Below are 18,169 nucleotides of genomic sequence, written 5' to 3' on the forward strand. Positions count from 1 at the left end.
AAAAAAAAAAAAAAAAAATTTCTTCTCTACGTATTTCTGCACACTGCCAGAACTTTTCATCTCTCTTTAGACCCCTCCTTCTAACAATAGCAGCTCTTCATACTTGAGGAGACAAAATTCAGTTTTGCCTACACTGCTTTGAAAACTTGAGGCAGCTTTACTGAGAGTGGCTGTTCTTAAGAAGCAGAACACTACCTTGACCTGTCACACTGGTATTTATTGCATCCCAGTGTAGTTTCACTGATTTTCACCATGTGCCTTATGAGGTTGGCTCTGCCACAGCTCAGTCTCTGAATTTGCTTTAATAGCAGCTAGATGGCTGATGAGTACAGGTGCAAGTGAATCCAAATGTTGAAGCTAGCTGCAGCATGTGCTGTCACTGATTCAGCAGATGTTCGTCTGGGTTGAAAAGAATGTGGCTATGGTTGATTCAGGTAATTTCAGTCATTTAAAAGTTAGGCCTCTATTTTAGGTCATTTTACTTTCCCATAGAGTGTTGCAGCTACTGATCACTTTGTAAATTCAAATACTAGTCCTAACGTCCAGATACCTTCTGTGCATATTTATTTAAACTTATCTCAAAACCTAGAGTTCAACAGTTTAAGTAGCTCCACATTTTTTCTGGATAAAAAGTGAATGCTGCTACCTATAAATATATATATATATAAATGCAGAATTCTTTTCAGTAGATAGCAGACTTCCAATTAATATAGAATTTCAGCTCTCAGTGCAACTTGCCTTTAGTTGTTGTTTTAAGTCCAGCTGCATACGAGCAGTAGAATCATCATATAGAAATTCTTTACTTAGCTTCCTGGTGGGAAACCTGTGTGCATTTTCATCATCAGTCAGATCATTCTGTTAGAAATATCTGAACCAAGAATCTGATGAAGTAATAAGTCCCTCATTATCTTAAACCAAAGTAAAGCCAAAGGTTTTGAGGTTATGTACTTTTAAATGTGGCTCCAGAGTTTTAAGTTTACTTCAGAAACAGTTTATAAGCACTTTGGAGAAGTGAATAATATTGCCATGTTGAGCATTTCTTTATGTATGTTAAATTATTTTCTCAGTCCTAGCTCAGCTCTTCAGGGAAATTAGGTGTTAGAGAAAAAGAAATTAATCTATTTCATGTATTTTACTAGAAATAATTACAGTAAATTAATTTGCACTGATTTGAAAAATCAACTAAAATAGCATTGGTTAAATTATATCAATTAGTTTTGATTCTGTATAATATGCACTACATCACTTTGGCAAGCAATCTGAGAAATGGGAGGAATGGAGGAGCTAAACCACTGCTAGCTATGTAACAATATTTATAGGGAGGTTTTGCTGCAAGGAAGAAAATATGCTTCATTTAAATAATAAAAAAAAAAGCAATGTGAAGTGTGTTCTTGTTCAATATATGTTGAAAAATTCTTTTTCAAAGGGAAAACAGTTAAGAATGAAGAGGAGAGATGTCAGAACAGATAATACTTAGAGCTTTCATGGCAGGATTAATAGACATCTTTCTGAATCTTTAGTTTGCTCATCTGATAATGCAGCTACACAGTACAGACATGAGAGCAAATTTTTACATCAGCATTCTTTTGCCATGAGGATGGAAATCTGCCTTACGTACCTGACTGTGAAACTTTGTGCACCTGAAGCTTTAATATTGCATTGTCTAAGCAGTCACGAATACTCAAACGCCATTTTACAATCTATAGGGTCAATCTATCTTCAGCTTTGGAACTGAAGTTTGCATTTTGAAGATTTTTAACCACAAAGTCACTGTGAGCTTTTTTGTTTGTTTTTCTTGTGTTTGTTTTTTTTAATGTTTTGGTTTTCATTGTTTTATTAGTTTGTTTGTTTTCTTAAAGTTGTTACTAGAAATCTTCATTAGAATTTTGCAGGATTCTTTTCATTAAATGTTGAAAAGTTAGTAATGAAGAAGAGAGAGATAAACATCACCTTATGTTTTTAGGTCAAACTTAGTGTGCTCATGGGCCCTTGAAAGACTATGGTCATATCACTAAAGAGAAAAAATTGGATCCAATCTTCACTATCTTAAAATAATTTTTCAGCAATGTTGACTTCTCGACTTCCTTGTTTCCTTCATTCCTAACTTCCTTCCTTTCTTTTGAGAGATTAATTAATACAAATGAATGTAAATTATGATAATGTAGTAAATACAAATACATTGTTGTCTGCAGTTTAGATGGTTATTACGCTTGAGGGCAGAGCTGCCATTCAGAGCAACCAGTACAGGTTGGAGGAATGAGCCTCGTGAAATCTGGCAAGGACAAAGGCAAAGTTGTGCACCTGGTAAGGAGGGTGCAATTATACGGCTCAAGATGGACTGGCTGAGGAGCAGCTCTTCTGCAAGGTAAACATGAGTTAATATGATGAAAATTAACAACATACTGCACTGTGTTTTGTTTACAGACCAGTGATCACTGGATGGTTGAAAAGCTGGAGCACTCCATGAGAAGGGCTGTAGTAGTGGGATTTGATCAGTCTCGAGAAAAGATAGCTCTTGGTACACCTAACAACAACATCTCCTTATAAAAGAGATTATCAGGAAGACGGAGTTATACCCATCACACTGTGTGAGGTGAAAGGATGAGAAGTCTTAAATGGAAACATTAAAATTCTAGTGCAAAGTGAATGAAAAGTATATAGTATTTAGGAATGCAGTAAATTAACCTTCTGCCCAAGTATAGTATCCATAACTTCAAGAGAATTTGGTAAGGATTTATCTAATCAAATGTTCATGTCTGTACACAGTGCAGGTGATGTCTTCTGAAGATTTGAGCAAGTCACCTGTGGATCCCATTATAGTCAATGGGAAAATAAAAGGTAATTTTAGTTAAAATTCAGTATTTTCTGAAGCTGACATACAAAGTAGGCCAAATGAATCAAGTTCTAGAAATGATTAATTCTCTCCACTGATCATAAAGTGGAAGTATTTAAATCATTTCCTCCAGGAAGTCAACACTCCCAAACTAATAAAACAAAGCATAGTACTGAAGATGTGAGCAAGCTCTCAATTCTGAACAGTGAAGAACATTTCTGCATTTGCTTTGGTATCTGTAATTAAGCATTAACAGTATGGGGAAAATACATGACCACTCTGCAGTGTTGTATGGAAATAAGTAGAACTTGAGTACCTTGTTTCTACTTTAGGCAGAGTTTAAGCTGGCACAGTTCAATAGTTGTTTAACAGGGATGTGCCACAGTTAAACACAGTTTAGTTAAAAAGATGAAAACAAAGTATAACCTCTCATTACAATCACTTGTTTTCAGTTGTGTTTCCGTATATTTGGAGTTGGTTTGTTTCTCTTTCTTTTTTTGCTTTCATTTTTTTATTATTATTATTGTTATTTTTTATTTAATCTCTATATTAGTGTTTTCCATTCTTGATGTTAGCCAAAAGTTTTTTTGGGGAAGACTCAGTGAGTAATTCTCCCAGGGTAGAGAAAATACAATGTACTCATTACTGTAACAGGAGAAAATAAAAGTGACCTTTTTTGAACAGCAGTACAGTGAAGAATCATGCAGTTTGAAAGATGTTATTCTATATAGAATAACTACTGACAATTATCAGTGAATGACTTTTTCCTGGTAGACATTGTTTTAGGTTTTATTGTTTGTTTTTTAATAAGGAGCAGATATTCAGAAATCTCATCATGAAATACGTTGCATATCTTTCATAAGCTCCATAAAGTCTTGATTCAACCCACTTCTGTGTTAAATGAATTTGTATAACATATCTCAGTGGCCTTTCAAAAAAACTATTTCCCTTTACTGGAATGAAGATTGATTTTATTTTGTTATGTCCAAGTTGCAAATGTGGAGCAGGAAGAATATCTCATGTTTTTGATGGTTTACATCAAATTTGAAACGAACCTAAAGTTAGTTTATTTTTGCAAATCTAAAATTCCTTAGTTCTTAATTAGTCAAAAATTTGCTATCACTTTTTGCCAGAGGGTTATTCTGTATCATATGGCATCATGCTGAACTGGGGTTTTGACCTGGGCAGCTGCAAGTACTCAGGGGCAGACAGGACACTGGTCAGCTGGTGGTGAGCAACAGCATTGTGCATCTCATACTTTACTTATTTTTTGTTATTGTTATTGCATTTTTTTCCTTTATTTCCTTTATTTTTATCCTTCCTTCCTTCCTTCCTTCCTTCCTTCCTTCCTTCCTTCCTTCCTTCCTTCCTTCCTTCCTTCTTTATTATTAAACTGTCCTTATCTAAACTTTTCAGTTCTCTCCTCTGTTCCACTGGTGGGTGCAGTGAGTGAGCAGCTTGTGTGGTGTTTAGCCTGTTTATACTACTGCACATGTAGCACTTTGAATTAAAATTTTACCATCACTTTTCTCTTCCTTCTACTCTGTTTTCCCATTGCATCTAAAACATGAATCATATTAGTACTTAAGCCCTTTTTCTATTTTCTGTTTCAAATAGAAAAACTTTTTGGTTATAAAACACAAGTACAGTATCTTGTATTAATTATATGTTTTTGTGTTTGTTAGGCCTTTTTCAGATTTTTTTTTCTCAAGATTCCAGATAATTTTCAGTTGGATTGTAAGGGGTTAAGACGATGAAGAACACTGAGAAGTAATAAGCTTAAATGAGGAATTCTTCTTGTCCAGACGTGCCATATGTGCAAATATTATTTAATATATTTCTCTAGCTCAGAAATCACCTATCTTAAATAAATTCAGTTGAAGATTGTAATTAACTTCTGTTCTGTTTTGGTCATTAAAGACCTCTGAACTTTGCTAATTTCGTCATTTTAATTTGCAGTGAATACATTCTTCAAATCTTTCTTACATCAAACTTTGCTGTGTTGTCATTCATATCATGACTATTTTTTGTCCTCATCTTCTGTCTGTAAAAAGCAAAACACAAGAGCAGAAGCAGAAGTATGTAGCCTTCATCCATGAGCGGTATAGTTCAAAACTATACGCAATATATTTTGTTTCATCTGATCAAAGAATGAACAACTACTTTGAAGACACTGTCATCTTAGCCCTTCTGAATTGCTGTCATATCCTTATTCCAGCCATTCTTACTTAAAACGGGTAATGGCTGTGATAATCTACAACTAACACAGTGAAATATCGCAGAGAAAACTGAAAAATCACAGAAAAAAAAATGCTGTCTTAGTGAAAATTAAGATATAGTGTTTGGTTAGCTACAAAATGTCCATATCAAGAGTTATAAGCAGTTGGTACAGACTTTTATTCTGTCTGGTAGTTTAAAGAAAAAACTCTTCTGCAGACAGTTACCGTCATTGTGGGGCAGAACAAACACATAAGAAAACTCACTTGTGGACCTGTGGGAAGTCGAGTCTATTTGTTTTTGCATGAGCTTGCAATTCAAGCCAGGCTCAGTCAGATATATTTACAAGTTTATAGTTTGTTTATTGATATTTTGCTCCTTCTTTTACATATTCTTTTTACCCCCATGTCACATTCAACTCTACAGCGAGCTGTCTTAAGTTTCCTCTGAGAGACTTTCTTTTAGAGAGTTCCCAATATATACTCCAGGCTTTAGACTTTACTGGAAAGAAAACCATTATTTCATTTCTACATTTCCATAAGATTATTGCTTCATTCACTGTAAGAATTCTCACTGAGGTGGTACAGTCAGGTAGAATGGAGTGTTCCCTATAAGCAGTATTATATTCACAACATTAATTTTTAAAATTAGCCAATCAAGTATCACATTTTTAATGGATATTTCAAGAGAATTTATATAAATTGCTCTTTTTTTCCTTTTTTTTTCAAATTCTGAAACTCAGTCATAACAAGAGTTTCCAAACAAAGCTACTTAGAGGAGTGTTGCTAGCTTCCTTAAAAAACCATTAATAAAGTAGCTGACAAAGCTGAAGTGATAATCTATGTAAATTATACTTACTACTAGAAGAAAAATGCCAAAAATGAGAGCTAAGTCCTCTCCCCGTGCTCTTCACCTAATTAGCAAGCAAACAAGAGGCAACATTCTTAAAACAATCCCATTTTTTGTCATGAAATTTTGCTCTCACTTAACTGGTAATTTCTAAAAGTGGGGAGATCAAAAGGATTATCCAGTTCCACAGCACAGTACAACCAACGAATTAAACACCAGGAGATACATTTGCTGATAATAGATCACACTGTAAAACTTGTTATATACCATTACTCAGAGATTTTGGACCTAAAACTTTATTAATCATTCATGTACATCTTCACTGCAAAAAGGGAAAAACATAGTCCATAAACTGCAGGAAGTTTTTTGGGAAAAATATCTTTTTTTACTGGAATAAATAGAAATCCATTTAATCAAAAATTTTGGTAGGCTCTGCAGCTCTTTTTGTGTAGAAAAACTCTTTGGAATCACAGCGCTATTTGAACCTGTAGTCATAGCTCCTGTGTGTGACAGATCTTTTATTTTCAACAGTTGATTTTTCTGCTCATCCCAATACTTAGTTTTTGACTCACAGAGATTTTCCGTAAACATCTTAATCTGGAGACATTAAGAAATGAAAAATCTACAGTTTTTCTGAATGATATTCTTCAGTGGCTACAAACTTAACTTGTGTCTTATCAAAACATTTCTGTTTTCAGCAATTAACCTTAGCAGTATGTTCTGTCTTTTTTTATAGGTTTACATATGAGTGGGGTTAGCAGCAATCAGTCTATTTTCCCCATACTTAGACATATATGATTAGACTTACTTCTCTTAATAGCTTAAGAGCTTACGTTATCAATGATGGATATCCTGATCTTTATCATCTCCATCATGTTCAAGTCCTAGTAAGACCGAAAGACTAATAACACTGTTCAAGGTATGCATGAAGCCTTGGCATTCTGTAAACAGGCAGCTGTTTACGTGTTTAACAGCAGTCTAACATATAATCATGAAAGATTTACCTGGAGAGCGTGATTATCTGCATGAATACTTAATAGGGTTTGTACTCAAAAATTAGCTCTATATTATACTTACAAAACAAAAGAATGTGTTTTCTCTTTCACACATGCAAAGAGGTAAGTTTTGTTCATATCTTGGTCATAATAGGCTTAGAATATTACTATAGAGTGAAATGAATGCTGAATACTGAGAAGATATGAAAATAGCACTTTTATAAAGTTCTGCGGTATGAAACCGTATCTTTAGGAATACTTTAAACATACAAATGCCTCACAAAGATTTGGCTTCTCTTCTTCCTTGAAGCAACATCATATGCACCAACTATTCCCACAGTAAATAGAAATCTGGTTTATGCTAGCTAGATTGTTAAATAAATCCAGACACCTGTTTGCCAGTTATAAAAGTGTACTGCTGTTGTGATGTTATCCATCTGTAGTATACACCACATTGCAATTGTGGTACTTACAATGAGTTTGAGTTAGTCCATTACAAAAAACACACCTCATAGTTTATAAAGTGTTTGTTGGGTTTGTTTTTTTGCTTTCTTTTTTCTTCCTTTCATTCTTCATCCAGGTTCAGGTACTTTTCATATTGAAATATTTCCTCTGAGAGTATTTATATCTAGAACACGGTAAATATTTCTCAGGGAAACTTAGTTCCTTTTCAGGTCACATTGGCATGAGGTTATATACTGAATTCCTCATGTATGGCTTCAGAAAAAATGTAGACTGTAAGAGAAGATAATAATGAAAATGAAGAGTTGAAAGGGGCAGGAAGACCCCAGGAAACTGAGAGAGGACAAAACGTTACACCCAAAGAGGACTCAGGATCAGATAGGAGAAGGAAAATGAAACCAGGAGAAACCAGCGGCAGCAGCAGTAGGAGAGGCATGAGGGGAGGCCCAGGATCAGATCTGTGGTAGAGAAGGCCAGAAGACTGGCCTCCATGTCTTCTCCATGCTTCTGGTGTTCTGCCCAGAGGTGTAAGCAGTGAAAGCACCAGAAGCTGGACACCCATCCCAAGAGTTTTCCTCCTAGCATTAAGGGGATCATAACTGGAGAGAGATTATAGAGAGCTCCTAAAAGTGAGTGCAGGTTCAGGTGGAGAAGTAAAGTAGGAAATATATGAAGGAATATGTGAGGAAAGAGCACAAGGTGCAATCAGACAATAATATTGGATGAAGCAAATATTTGAGAAACTTTAGTGTATTTATGTTGCATTTAAAACTTTAGCTCAGAACTATACATGTTTTTGAGAAATTTCTTTTGCAACATCTGGTAAATAGATTTTAAAGAAACTAAATGAGATAGGCTCAAGTCCTTTCCCTTCTCTATCTGCTATTCACATTCTTGAGGCACACATGCTTCCTGAGACACAGTTTTATAAGCTCAAAAGAGATGCTATTTTTAAAAGGAGGGTCTAAATGATATGTTGGATGGAAACACCCTGATCAAGGCTCTTACACAGAACCAATAATAGAAGTCCAATAAGTTATTACTTATTCTCTTTTGCTACTATATTGCATACAACTATACAAAAATGCAATTGCCATGGATTTTTTCTGAAGTCTTTCCAGATAGTAAAAGCCAATACTTCAAGAACACTAAGTGAAAATATTTGCATATATATTACAATATATTTTACAATAATGTTGCAAGGAATTAGAAAGAGGTACAAGGAGAATCTGATTATTTTTATTTTTAATTTTCTGGAAAGGATTTTGAAGTTTATCACATTTGGCAACAACTTCTTTAATTTTCCTTATAAACAGTTTGTTGGTTTGGTTTGGTGTACTTTTTGTTGTTGTTGTTATTTTTTTGACAATTTGCATGCACTCTTTTGAAGGATAACGATGTAAGGCATGCCCTCATGTAATCACTATGTGAAATATTAAGGTCTAGTCAAAATCATACTAGCTGAAGTTTCAAAAATAAAAGCACTTTTGTTACATATACAATTCCATTCATAAATAATTTGTGGAGAAATTGAAATCTGTCTGTGGTAGAGGCAAAATGTGACCAAACAGGTCACCTGAATTATTAAGCCAGCATTTTTGACTTAGGCTAAGTAATTAATGATGCAGAATTTAGTATGTGAAAGGAATTGATAGCTATATTCTGTAGATGTTCTTGAACACTTCCCAGTTCCAAAGCCATGCTGTTATGCAGCTCACATTGGGATTTACAGGATTGAAAGAACTATATGTTCGTTATTTATTATATCCACAATGGAAAGAAGCTTGAATGTTAAACTGCTGTTAGTGTACTAACACTGACAATTTCTATGCTGGATATTCATCTGCACTCCTGTATCCCTGGAACTGGCCTCTGCCAAGAGACTACATTTTCCAGTAAATGGAGAGTTAGACACCTGAAACTAGAATTCACAACAGCTGCTGTGAATTATGGATTGGCAGCCAATAGGAATTATTTAAGGAGGAGGAGATTATCTGAAATTGACGTCACCTAGTCCTAGGTTAAACACCTATGAGAAAACAGTCAGAACATGAAACCATATCAGTAAGTTCACACACTGGGGCATAGTAGAATAAGAGGCTTTTTGTCTAGACTGGTAGCTGATACACTCAGCTCCTACTCCAGAAGTGGAAATACCTCAGCATGGAAGAGCACATTCCATCATCTACCACATTTTATCATTTCTGTGAGGGCATGGTCCCTTCATTATTTATGAGGTATGCCTCTGGCATTCATAGGAACACAAGTCCCTCATACAGCACTTACAACTTCTGCAACCACACATTCTGGCCAGTCTCATCTTTCAACATTTTTTATGTAGAAAATTTTAATTTAAATTTTGTGTTTAAAATCTGCCTAAATGTTTATTTTAATGTTTCCCTTCATGTTTATACCTCCGATCTTGGAGGTACAGAAGTGGAAATGTAAGTTATTTAGATTGTGCCAGATGAATTGAAGAGAGGACAGAACTGTTGACTATACGCGAAGAATTTCTTTGGACAGACTATGTGATCTAACCTGAAAACAAAGTAAATAAGGCTGAGCTGGAGGATGTAACCACAGCAGAAACACACAGTGCTGAGATTTATCTAAACCAATATAATGTGGGTGAGAGAAGAGATAAGGTGATGGATTATCTGCTGTAAGAACATTTTTCTAACTCCATGTTTTCTCCACTTCCTCTGCCATTCTTAGCTACAAATAATCAACTCTTATTCTGCAGCCCAGAAGAAGGAAGACTGTCTGAAAAACAGACATGGCATTACTCCTGCACCACAGATAACATCAGACAGTGTGTATGGAAGAGGACAAATATATTCACTGCTTTTGATATTTTTATCAGCCCTTTCCTGCTTCCTCCATGCCATTAGATCCCTTAAACTGTCTTTGCTCATTCCTCAAACCCTCTCTATAACTCAAAGCTGTGGCCAGTGTTGAATCTCATACATAGTTCTCATTGTGAGAGTCACACCATCTTGCTTAGAATCAAATATATTTTTCCTAAGGATGTAAAGTGAAAGAACATTTCAACTCCAGTGGTTGCCATCATCTCAGGTAACTGTAATTACTACTTTTATTATCCACAAAATATTATTCTTTCCATATATATACATATATATAGCTTAGTTTGAAGCTGTTAAGTATATGGATACCTGAAATAATTTCAAGGAAAGAAATATTCCTGAAAATGAAGACCAGAAACTATTCAGTCATCTCCAAATTCTCCACTAATTTATACCTTAGTAGTTGTCCCCAGCATTTTTCCTCACACTCCTTTGCATTTCTGGAGAAAAAAATAAAGATATTGTAATGTTAATATTTTATTCCATCTCCACTTCTGCATTTTATGCTGTTGTAATTATCAGATGTGCAAAGAGATAAACAGGGAAAATGCTTCTAATCCATTTTATACAAATATGAATAATACCAAACAGAGGAATATTTGCATTAATCTTTTTGTCAGCCAAATCACTATCCTAATGTTGCCACTTCCTTATACTTCTAAGCACATCTTAAATAAAACAAATGTGATGCCCTAAGTTTTTTTTCGCAGTACAAACAATCACAGTCAGTATGTTCCAGTTTATATTTCTGCCTTGCTTATAAAATAACTGTCACTTTTTCACTGAGAAGTGTATTATCAATTAAAAATTATCATTGCTCTGCTGCATTCTGTTGACATATGTGTATTGTCTAAACTTGTTCTCTGCACCAGTAGCACAATTTCAACTTACCCCAAGATCCACAGAGCATTCTTCTTGCATCTCATTAGCATGGTGTTGCCAGAAGTTAGTCTTTAGAAAAGAAAAACAAAAACAAAAAACAAGGTAATAAAGCTAGTACGTAGTGATAAAAAAGGACAACGTTTCAAAGTAAGCCACAAAAGACAAAGTCAAAGCAGCAGCTGCACCACACTGGTGATGAGCCCAAGAAGAGTAAAGCACATCTGCTTCTTACTGTTCCTTTTTTGGCAGGCTTAATGTAAAGCCCTCTGTTGGTAATTTTTAAATACAGCGAAAGCTGTCAGCCTCAAAGATAATTAAATTACTGAGAATATTTTTCTCTCCTGTTTTGTTTTGGAAAAAAATACTGTGGTGGTGTTTGGGGTTTTTCATTTTTCTTTCTCTTGGAGAGCAGGGAGAATATAATGCCTATTTGCTAAATGATCGTTCATGTAATCAGTCTGCAGTGCATTAAGACTGTTTGAGTACAGGATATCTTGTGCTACCCAGTGTGAAGGATTAAAACAGTCGGAAGATTAGGGCCCGAAAAACAGAGCAAAGCAAAACTGCAGCTCCCTTCCCTCTGTGAGAACAATGACTTCACTATTTAGAATAAAGGTTTATTGTTCTCGTAATTTGCCATAATAGATCCATTTTTACTGTGGATTAACAACACTTCGTAGCGGATTATTAGTTTGGATAGGTTTCCACATGAAAATCTGAGGCACCTTGAGTTGTCCCAGCAGAAACTTCCCTTCTGTATTCATAATTTCAGAAAGCATTAAATTACCATTCCTCTGAGAAACTGTAAGAGAAAACAGCTATGCAGGAGATGCTGAGATCTGTAGGTATGGCTCAATTCTACCTGTTCTTTGCTTACCAAGGCAACTCTTGCTCTCATAAGTGTTCTCAGGTACATGAGCATTTGGTCCAGCCTGTCTGATTTTGTGCTTTGCTGAGTGCTCAGACTACAGCATAGAAGTGCACAGTTCCTAGGTATTCATGCTATCCATTATAAGTGGCTATCTATGCATTTTAACAATGAAAGTGCTTAACATCAAAGAGTTACAGACAATTTAGATTTTCTAAAATGCAGTGCTGTCAGATATTTAGTCACTGAAGGTAAATGAGTGTGGCTGAATGTAAATTAAATCATCCTGAGAATTTCTAGTGCTCCAGAAAGATATCATCTACACATACAAAGAGTCAGAACTGTCTTTGGCATGGTTTCAGCATTTGTCCATTGGGACTAATTCCCAGGCACCATTCAGGATCTACTATGTGCCAGACAATGTTCATAATGTACAACATAGTTACGATAATTATGATCTGGAGATTAAGACTGGAGTTTAAGACAGCAGAAAGTACCAAAGGGTCCAGATCATGCCAGGTGACCAGACAGACAAGAGCAGGCCAATCATTGCTTAATTTACTTATTCACTGTTTAGTGGATGGGCCTTGCCATCAATAGTTTGCTCAAAGTAAGCATTTCTTCTCCAGAAAGTATAAAGGAAGCCACTCTCAAGTGGTTCTGCCTAGGAGGCAGCTGGAATGTTTCACTACAGTTGGAGCACTGGACTTATAGGAAGCTGTCTAAATAAATTCACCTCTTCGTGCAATTTGTATAGACACTAGCTCCACACATCCTCCCAGATATGGAAGAAGAGAGGTGTTGAAACACAAGGTAGGCTGGTACTAGTTTTAAATGACTCCCTTCAGAGAACTGAACATCCAGTATTCAGGGCAGACCCCCTTCATAAACAAGTCTGCTGCCTCCCAGGGCCTCCAGTGAATAACATCAGCAAGAAACTACCTAGCCTGCTATAGCCAACAGATCATTATCCATTACTACTTTTCTATGTGGGGGATGATGAAACCCCTAAGTGCAGTTCTAGGGCCATCAAAAAGGACTTCAGAGCCTTAGGATGCCTGCTAAGAGTACAGGTCATCTTATCTTCTCTGCTCTCTGTAAGGACACTGAAAGAAACAGAAGGGCCCTGTCTATAAGCAGTTGGCTTCATGGCTGATGCAACCATCAAGTTTGTTTTTTTTTTATAACAGAATGGCCTACGTGGCACCAGGCTTGCAGTCACCAAATGAGTTTCACCTCTGTCAAAGGGGAAAGATGATAATTGGGGGAAAAGATAGCAGGGTTAATTGGCAGGGCTTCTAACTAGGATTGAATGGAGAGGAGGTGATAATGAGCTTGCCCATGATAATGTGTGGGATGGCATAGCTAAGTTAGAGGGACAGTGTGTTAGTGGGGGCCTTCAACCTGCTATGATGTGCTGGCAATACTGCAGCACACCTGAAATCTTATGACAATGAGCCAGGGACCACTGAGGCAGCAGGAGAAGACAACAGGGAAACTCAAGGAAAATACTTCAAAGAAATTAAGGAGTTATCCTTGAAGAAGGCTACAAGGCCTGGTGGGATGATTCCCATGACTGGAATGAGGCTATTGATGGCTACATGCTGTTCAGAAGGGATGCAAGGTGTTCACAGAAGGGACAGGATAAGAAGAAGGGGAGGAGTTGTTGCTGCGGAGGAGGTATTGCTGTCTATATCAAGGAAAGAATAGAGTGTGAAGAGCTACCCCTGGAGAATGGCCATGAGCAAGTCAAATGCTTATGAGTGAGACTTAGAGACCAAGGCAACCTTGTGGTTGTGTTTTACTGACAGCAGTCTGATCAAGAGAACACTGTAGATAAAATCTTCTTCTCACAGCTAGAGAAGGAAGAAGTTCCTTTATTTCCAAATATTGCAGGGTTTTATTCATTGCTTTTTCGTTGTTTTTTTTTTTCTATTTTGTTTTGTTTTAATATCTTTTGCAGCAGAGGAGCTCTTTGAGGAAAAGGATATTTGAACAACAAAAGAAATATATAGTAAATAAATATTTAGTAGAAGTATATAGTAAATTAGAGTTAAAATTGGTTTGAATTATTTGAACAATAGTGGTCTTTATCCTACAATTTTATTTTGTATGGATTAGCTTCAGTTCTGTTTACAGAATGAATGTTTTCAGGTTAATTTGTTGTTTTTCTGTATTTTATTGTTGTTTGGTTGGTTTTGATTGCTCGCATTTTTACTGCTCTTACTTTGTTACCAATCAGTAGTTGGTAATCTGACAATTTTTAAATAATATAAGCAAGAAAATAGAAATTCATACCATAGTTTTATGACTTTTTTTTCAGCTGTTTTTAGTTATTATAACTCAGTCTGCAATTACCCTCTTCATTGTTCAAATATATAAATCTCTTCTATGAGTCTAAAATTCTAAATGACTTCAGCAATCTAATGAAACTGGAGATGAATATTAAACTTCAGGGTAGACTCATAATGGAGATATTATATCTGCATATAGATGAATGACAGGAAAAATGTTTGGGACCATTTTCTCTTTAGAGAAGAAGTACAGGCTGCTCACAAAATTCCATGTTTTCTACTTAGTTAAGTCAAAATAAAGCATATTGTAAGCTTGAAGTATTGAAGAAGTAGAATCGCACCTGATCTTCTTATAGATAGATGACTGCATTTCCTTAAACAATAGTTATTTGGTACTAAGGAAGCATCAGTTACTTTCTGTTGAAACAGATTTCTTCAACAAGCAAATTCATTCTCCACAAACTATGATTTACACTTGATTTTGAAAGTGTAACAAATTGTAGTAATATGAACCAGTTACTGAATATGTTAAGTACTCAACTGAGTATGAATGTAATAGTATTGGGAGAGTGTGGATTGACAAATCATCGTCTTCTATCACCTAAACAACCTTCTCGGGTTAGGTGACTAGCAATAAAAAGAAGCAATTTAATGTCAAGCTTCCAATTCCTGTAGGGAACACAGCATGGAAGGAAAGAACACGTGGTGAACTCTGCATTCATCAATGAAGGCCAGCAGCCAAAAACCGAGATGGCATGAGCAGTTGCTGGTGATCAGGAAGTCTCGTGGGGAGATGAGTAAGCTCATATTTGGCTTCTTGGTTAAATTCGATCTAAGATAGCATCACTGAAGAGAATGTGCAGAGAGAAACCAGGCAGTTAATGTGGCAGCTGGTGAAGACGGGAGATCAGAGGCACTGCCAGAGACTGAAAATGCCAACACAAAAATGGTGGCAATAAATGGGAAGACATAATATCCTGCTTGATGTGACCGCCTCTGACTGGCCAGAGCTTTCCATCTAAACTGAAATGATGCAGCAGAACACCCCCACTTCTGCCATCTGCAGATTGTACCCAGTGCTCCCTCCTTTGGTAGGGACTGGTGTGTGTGAGAGACATTTCAGCAGTAACTGTAACAACTGTTATGTAGAATCACGTAACAGGGAGGAGGAGAGCAGACAAGAAATCAACAATAAAGGAGAATAGGAAATTAACAGGTTCACTGTGAAAACTCTATAGGGAAATAGTCCAAGTCCCACATTACATAAAAGGAGGGATGCAAAGAGATAACACATGGGTTGGAAGGAACCCCAAAGATCATCTAGTTTCAACTCCTTCCATGGGCATTGCTGCCACCCACTAGATCAGACTGCCCAGGAACCTATCAAGCCTGGCCTTGAATGTCTCCAGGAATGGTGCATCCACAACTTCTCTGGGCAACCTATGCTATTGCTCCATCACCCTATGAGTAAAGAATTTATTTCTAACTTCTGAAGTTAGAAGCTGTACTGGGAATCTTGCAGAAGACATTGCATTTGAGGAGGGAGTGATTTTGAGCAGACCAGGTCTCCTCTACTGGTTTTCTTAGGGTTTGAGAAGCCTGTGTCTTAATACAAGTAGCTTCTATATGGGAATTTGCTGGAGCATCCCATGCAAAGCTGTGCTACATGCTAGTGGGCGTTCTGACAGAGATAATGCTTCATCCAGTCAGGAAGATTTCTATTATCTAAATGGTTTATAAATATTACCTGTAGTTTATAATATCTCTGACAAAGGTAAACTATCTGTGGATGAAGGAGTGGCTTTTCTTATTGATATACAGAAAGAACCACGTTCCATTTCCTTCTCATGCCTCACCTCCTCTCCAATGCAAAACAAAAGACTGCTAAAAAGATGCAAGTTTCTGTCTGATTGAGCATGGAACTAGTTTATGTCTTTAATATTTCCCACTGATTGCTCCATAAACTTAACTTCGTAAAAAAAGCAAGACAGTCATTCAGTTCTTTTTAAGCTCTATTTATTCAAAACCATCAAATCTAGGGAATTACATAAAATTTTTACATTAAACATTTTCAAAAATACAGGTAATCAGTGTTAAAAAAAAAAACAAATATTCAATTGTAAATTAAAAAAAAAAAGAGCATCTATAGCATTTTAAACTGAATGAAGCTTACACCTATTCAGGATATAGATGGGTTGGCTGCGCAATTCCTCTGCCACAGGTATTGTACTCCTGATACTGGTAGAGTTGACTACTCTAGTTATTGACTCTTCAGATATCTCCCAATTATTCATTAATGTTTGGGTCAAAAAAATCTGATAAATGCTTAGAGAAGTCTCTTTTGTCTAATCCAACTCCTTATGATTTAAGCATATCAGGAAATGTACCTTCCCTATTCCCAATACAGATCAATTACATAGTGGAGTGACTTTTTGCAGAAGACTACAGGAGAAATGTTAGTGAGAGGATGAGCTCGCATTTTTTTCACACAGATCAGACTCATACGCATTTTACAGAACTATTTTCTCAGATCCGTTCTCATTACAGATAAGGGTATTTATTTAATCAAACCATCTATGTCAGGAATACCATTGGTCTATGTTTCTTCTGCAGACAGTGGAGTAAAGAAATTTCTTCAGGATGTGTTATCTCACCAAATATCTGAAATGCCTTTCGGGACATAACATACTTCTCTCTCGGTTATAACAAGAATTAAGAATATACTATTTCTTTGTTTGTATGCATTAGGTATAAAGAAAAACTTTTAAAGATAAACTGCTTAAAGACAGGGAGGAGAGTTAAGGGTAGTGAAGTACTGGACTTGTTGCCCAGAGAGGTAGTGCATGCCCCATCCGTAGAGACACAAAACATCAGACTGGAAGGGGCTCTGAACAACCTGATGTATCTGTGGATGTCCTTATTTAAGATCATCCTACTGTCTTTTAGAGGGAAGCTCTAAAACATATTGAGGGAGGACAAACTGCCTTTGTTATCATCCAAATAAAGAGAGGGTCAACATGAAATGAAAATTACCAAATAAAAGAAGCATGTTTTTCTGCTGTAGAAAAAGTCAATGAAAGATGTAGTTAAAAACAACAACAAAAACAACAACAAAAAAGTCACCTGTTTCCTTTTCACTCTCAACACCATATTTAATGAAAGATTTGTAGATCATGCACTGGTATGTGTTACAGTGAGAGTTTCCACCAGCACCTTTATATGATATCCCAAACTAAATCTCATAGTTTAATATGTAGCAATGAGTAAAGATATTACTAATCTTTTATCTCAAAATTCTCTTTTGTAAACACAACAGGGATAAAAGAACTCATCAGATCCTAATGTTAGCCTTTCAAAAAAATATCACAGATGAGTACCTTCAGCAGTACTTGACACTAAATTATCTATTGTAGTAACAGTGTTCATACAAAGAAAATGAAGGATTTAAAGTGAGGTCAAAGAATGGAATTTAGTTCAATAAGTGCTATAAAATGAATATTTTTTTCCTGTCAAATGTTACCAAAATGTAATATTGATTTTAAACGGAGCTTCAGAAGGCTTAAATGCAATAAATTAAGTATCAGTAGGAAAATCTAACATAAGCTTGGCCTTGATGAGGAACTGTTGCAAGTCAATTAATTGTAATAATTATCTAAATGATCACTTTCTAAGATCTCAAATCCAGAACTCTTTATAAGAAGTGAATATTTTCTACATCACTAAGAAATTAGATTGACCTTTTCTGAAGCTTTTACAATTTCATATTATTTCCATATATCATTCATCGGAGAAAAAATATTAATGAGTTGTGTTTGTATCTAGTATCAGTGTGGCTATGTAAAATTCCACTTATAATCTATGAGCCTTGGTAATAATATAATATTTAAATTAAATTATTTATAATA

At 35.8% G+C, this 18,169-nt stretch overlaps 1 long non-coding RNA gene across 1 annotated transcript in view; it reads right to left on the minus strand.

Annotated features, from left to right (window-relative positions):
• Positions 1-10,599: 10,599 nt before the first annotated feature.
• Positions 10,600-18,169, minus strand: part of LOC109366301 — a 15,319-nt gene continuing 7,749 nt past the window's right edge. The window contains exons 2-3 of the long non-coding RNA XR_004159008.1: positions 11,112-11,171; positions 10,600-10,660 (exon numbers count right to left, since the gene is read on the minus strand). This is a non-coding gene — a long non-coding RNA (uncharacterized LOC109366301). The remainder of the gene's footprint in view (positions 10,661-11,111; positions 11,172-18,169) is intronic.

The sequence above is a fragment of the Meleagris gallopavo genome, chromosome 2, assembly GCF_000146605.3.
Source record: "Meleagris gallopavo isolate NT-WF06-2002-E0010 breed Aviagen turkey brand Nicholas breeding stock chromosome 2, Turkey_5.1, whole genome shotgun sequence".
Lineage (NCBI taxonomy): Eukaryota > Metazoa > Chordata > Aves > Galliformes > Phasianidae > Meleagris > Meleagris gallopavo.